The sequence below is a fragment of the Zea mays genome, chromosome 1, assembly GCF_902167145.1.
Source record: "Zea mays cultivar B73 chromosome 1, Zm-B73-REFERENCE-NAM-5.0, whole genome shotgun sequence".
Taxonomy (NCBI): domain Eukaryota; kingdom Viridiplantae; phylum Streptophyta; class Magnoliopsida; order Poales; family Poaceae; genus Zea; species Zea mays.
The window spans coordinates 73,392,856-73,398,729 of NC_050096.1; positions in this window are offsets into that span (position 1 = coordinate 73,392,856).

A 5,874-nucleotide genomic window follows, 5' to 3' on the forward strand; every position below is an offset into this window, starting at 1 on the left:
GAATTGGCCGACACAGAGGCATTTCGCGTACGTTTATTTTCATTATCGCTAACAGGAACCGCGTTTGCATGGTATGCCACTTTACCTCCTAATTCCATTTCATCATGGGGGGATCTAGAACAAAAATTTCATGATCATTTTTTCTCCGGTGACTATGAGTTGGATTTGGTAGATTTAGTGTCGTTGCGACAGACAAAAGATGAATCGGTTAATGATTACATCCGGAGATTCCGAGATACGAGAAACCGATGCTTTCAAATTCATTTAGCAGAGAAACAGCTAGTAGGATTAGCCTTTAATGGTCTGCGATATTATTTAAAAGAAAGATTAGAAGGCATCCAATTCTTTACACTAGCACAATTACACCAGAGAGCTTTGGCTTGTGAAAGCCGAAGCAAAGAAACTGCTAAAACAATTCGTCACAACGTACATGTAGTAGAATGCGACCAAAGTAGCTCAGAAGACGAATCAACAGAGGTGTATGCTGCTGAAATGGTTTGGCCAAAGCAGGCCAAATCTTCGGCTTGTGCCTCCTTACAGCCGGTTCAAAAGAAACGGCAAGAGGAGGTTAAGTTTACATTTAATGTTGGTAGGTGTGATAGAATATTTGATGAATTACTTAAGAATGGCAACATTAAAATAAATCACACTGTTCCATCCGCCGACGAGCTAAAACGTCGTGCATATTGCAAGTGGCATAACTCATTTTCTCATGCCACTAATGATTGTAATGTATTTCGGCGACATATTCAATCGGCCATTAACGAAGGACGATTGAAATTTCAGGAAATGCAGGTGGATACAGAGCCCTTTCCGATGAACATGATTGACTTCGAGGGCAAGAAAGTCCTGATTCGGCCAAATACAGCTGATAAAGGCAAAGGCAAGGAAACAATCATCGGCAATGCTAAAAAGGCCGATGGGGATTGTAAAGCCTCTTGCAGGAAAGTGGTTGCCGAGAAGACTCCCGATGGAGGGGAGACCCTGAAGGTGACCATCACAGCCTCTAGCATTGGGGGGCAAGCGCAGACGGGAAGACAGTTGCAGGAACCCGTGCTGCGCATCACGGACAGTCCGCCGTCCAGACGCGGACGGTCCGACGCTTCGCCGGACGGTCCGGAGGACTCTGGCAGACGGTCCGGCCGTGCTCAGGACCCCCAGCGACCACGTACCTTCAAACCACGACGACCCGAGATAGGTACGTGGAAAACCAATACATTTAAAGCAGCTGGTCGGCTGATCAAGCCTGGCCCGACTTTCGATCAATTGTTGTCTAAATACGTGAAAAAGAAGGCCGGCCCTAGTGACCGGCCACCAAAGCGACCCCGCTCACCCATTCATGAGCAACGTCAGGTCAGGCCGATTGGATCACCTCACCAATCGGATGAAATGAAAGGTCCTATTGTACAATTGAGACCTAACATGCCAACATGGACACCTCCACCTCCATATCCACCTATGCCATATCCATACGCATATTTACCTCCGCCTCAAATGTGGGGCATGCCACCATATCCATTTGGGATGCCATAGTACCCCGCCTGGGGGGCACCCCAAACATCTGTTTTTGACAGGTTGACGCCACCAGTACAAGACCGATTGAGCACTGCTCAATCCGGTCACCAGGCACAAACCCAACAGGATTGCCGGACTACTCGGCCTTCCAGGCCGACCAATCCGGCAGGGGGGCATATGCCTGCAGCAACTCAAAAAACAATAAAAAAGGACATCATCAAAATAGGCACTGCAGATGTTGTCATACAAGAAGGTAATAAAGGGCCGATGATTTTCGGCGAATCGGCCAACACGATCGAAAAGGATACGGCTACCATCAAAACAGCTGATCCAAAATACTCCATGCCTCGATGGTGTCCAGCGGGATTGACACGATCCCAAAAGAGAAAATTACAACGCCTAAGAGCAAAGGAGAGCCAGGAGAAGGAGGCGGAAAAGACATTTAATGACACACATCCACTATACCCGCCACCGCAAAAGAAATGGAGACCGAAGGCCGTTGAGAAAAAAACAAACGGCCACAGAAATAGAAAGTCAATCTGCACCAGGCGCGGACCGTCCGGCCTCTGCGCGCGGACCGTCCGCCGTTCACCAGGAAGTCTCTGGACAACCTGCACCAAGCGCGGACCGTCCGGCCCCCGCACGCGGACCGTCCGCCGTTCACCAGGAAGCCTCCAACGACACGACAACATCAATGGAAGAGGACGACCTGCTGGGAGAAGACCTGGTCGACTATGAGGCTTCTCCAGAACGCCCAGGTATGGATGTAAATATTATTACATTTTCTGCCGATTGTACTATCATCGGCGACGATGAACCTGTTGTTGCCCAGTTTGATTTTGGTCCTAAAGAAGCCGCCTTTACTAAACCAAAGGAATCGGTAACTCATTTAAAGCCGCTCTTCGTGCGCGGTCACATTGATGGGATACCGATTGCTAAGATGTTGGTAGACGGAGGGGCGGCTGTAAATCTAATGCCTTATTCATTATACAGAAAATTAGGAAAACAAGATGACGAACTTGTCAAGACCAACATGACCCTCAGCGGTGTTGGAACTGATAGTTCGATCAAAGCCAGGGGAGTCACGTCCGTTGAATTAACCATCGGGACTAAGACCCTTGCTGCTGCATTCTTCGTCGCTGATGTAGAAGGAAATTACAGTTTAATTCTAGGCAGAGATTGGATTCACGCCAATCAATGTATACCTTCTACATTACATCAAATGCTAATACAATGGGTAGGCGATGACATAGAACAAGTACATGCTGATGTATCGGCCTGCATCGCTGTGGCCGATGCCCCTGTACTCTGGACTTATGAGACTGCTACATGTCTCACAGGAGTAGATTTTTCTGATTACCAATTCATAAGTATAGATAAGAAAGGTTTCATTCCTGTAATGCTAGAGCCGATGGAGAATCGGCTAAATCCTAAATAAAGTTTAAATGATGAATACACACAAAACTCATGAGTCTCTGGCCACGGACAGTTCGGCTTCCAAGGCCGGATGGTCTGGTCTTTCACAAAAGGGTTCGGACTTTAAGACCGAACATACATCACAGCAAAAGGACAATATTACGGATGATCCGGTCCCCGAGACCGGAGAGTCCGCCGTCACACAAAAATCTTCTAATTCCTCTGTGGGAAACATAATAGAGGAATTCAGAGATCTTGATAAACTAGGACAGGGGTTTACATCGGCCGATCCTTTGGAGGAGATTGACATAGGAGATGGTAAAACTCCAAAGCCGACCTTTGTAAATAAGACCCTGGAGACCGATCCTAGAGATGAGATGATCGGTCTATTGAAGGAATATTCAGATTGCTTTGCTTGGAATTATACTGAAATGCCTGGATTAAGCCGAGAGATCGTAGAGCATCGGCTGCCTATTAAATCTGGTTTCAGACCTTTCAAGCAAAGAGCTAGAACATTTCGTCCAGATCTTATCCCACGTATCAAGGACAAAATCCACCGGCTGCTAGAAGCTGATTTTATCAGACCTTACAGATACGCAGAATGGGTCTCCAATATTGTGCCGGTGGAGAAGAAGGAGTCAGGTAAACTTAGAGTATGCATTGATTTTCGCAATTTAAATAGAGCAACTCCTAAAGACGAATATCCTATGCCCATAGCCGACACATTAATCAATAATGCATCAGGAAATAGAATTATTAGCTTTCTTGATGGTAATGCCGGATATAATCAGATTTTCATGGCCGAAGAAGATGCGTCCAAAACGGCCTTTATATGTCCAGGCTTCATTGGTTTATTTGAGTGGGTTGTCATGACAGTTGGTCTGAAAAATGCTGGTGCTACTTATCAGAGGGCTATGAATTTGATCTTCCATGAATTGTTAGGAAACACTGTGGAAGTTTACATTGATGATATTGTAGTCAAATCGGCTGAGTTTAGTTCTCATATAGCTGATTTGCGCAAAGCCTTTGATAAAATGCGTCAGTATGGTTTGAAAATGAACCCACGTAAATGTGCTTTTGGAGTGTCGGCTGGTAAGTTTTTAGGATTTGTCATACATGAACATGGTATAGAAATAGACCCTGACCGAATCAAGTCTATTCGGAATGTGGGACCTCCGACCTGTAAGGTCGAGGTACAGAGGTTTCTCGGCAAGGTGAATTATTTACGAAGGTTTATTTCTAACCTAGCCGGGAAGATTGATGCGTTCACCCCTATTCTTCGGCTTAAGAATGATGCCGAATTCGCTTGGGGGGCAGAACAACAAGAAGCATTTGATCTCATCAAAAAATACTTATCTTCGGCTCCCGTATTAAAAGCACCACGAGCAGGAGTACCATTCCGATTATACATTGCAGCTGAGGATAAGGTCATTGGGGCTGTTCTGACACAAGAAACCGAGGGGAAGGAGCATGTGGTGACATATCTAAGCCGAAGGTTGGTGGATGCTGAAACAAGGTACACTTTTATTGAAAAGTTATGCTTATGCTTGTTTTTTGCATGCACCAAATGTAGATGTTATTTATTGTCTAGTCATTGCACTGTTTCTGGTCAAGCCGATGTGATCAAATACATGTTGCATAACCCAATTATGAGTGGTAGAATTGGTAAGTGGGCTTATGCACTCGTAGAATATGACTTGGCCTATGAACCATTGAAATCTATGAAGGGCCAAGTCATAGCGGATTTCATTGTAGAACATCGGGTTAATGATATTCATGAACTAGACATGTCATACCTCACTATTACTCCTTGGACTTTATATTTTGATGGATCGGTTTGCAATGAAGGGCAAGGAATTGGCATTGTGCTTGTTTCACCAAGTAATGTCTCCTTTGACTTCTCTAGCCGATTGAAAACTTATTGCACTAATAATCAAGCTGAATATGAGGCCCTCCTATTCGGCTTAGAACTTTTAAATGGTATGGGAGTAAAACATGTGAAGGTATTTGGTGATTCTCAGCTGATTGTCCAACAAGTATTAGAAGAATATCAATGTTTTGATGGTACTCTAAATAGTTACCTTGAGAAATGTTGGAGCATAATTCATTCTTTTGACGAATTCAGTATTCGGCATATCTCTAGAGTTGAGAATCATAGAGCTAACGATTTGGCACAAGATGCATCAGGTTATCGGATAAAGAGAGGAAAGTTTCACAAAACTGAAAATCTGATAACCGGTGCAAAGCCAAAATCCCAGGTCGCGGACCGTCCGCGTGATGACGCCGGACCGTCCGGGGTTACCAGAAATGTTCTTTTGATCAATTCGGCCGACAATGAGGCCGATGCAAGTGATTGGAGGACACCTATACTTAATTATCTACGAAATCCCAATATAAGGACAGATAAGAACATTCGGCGAACAGCTTTCAAGTATGTTTTGATGAGTGATGAACTTTACCGCCAAACAGTCAATGATATCCTGCTTAAGTGCTTGGGCCCAGATGATGCTATATTAGCCATGGCCGAAGTACATGAAGGAATTTGTGGTACTCATCAATCAGCTCCAAAGATGAAGTGGTTGTTGCGAAGGTCTGGTTTTTATTGGCCTAGTATGATAGCTGATTGTTTCAAGTACTACAAGGGTTGCCAAGTGTGTCAAAAATTCGGCGACCTACAGTTAGTCTCTGCAGCCGAATTACATCCTATCATCAAGCCTTGGCCGTTCAGAGGATGGGGATTAGACTTTATTGGAGAAATTCATCCTTCATCCTCAAAGGGGCATCGGTTTGTGTTAGTTGCCACTGACTACTTCACCAAATGGACTGAAGCCGTTGCTCTAAAGAACATGACGCACAAGGAGGTAATTGAGTTTATAACTGAGCATATTATTCATAGATTCGGCATTCCCCAGACCTTAACTACAGATCAAGGTACTTCTTTCA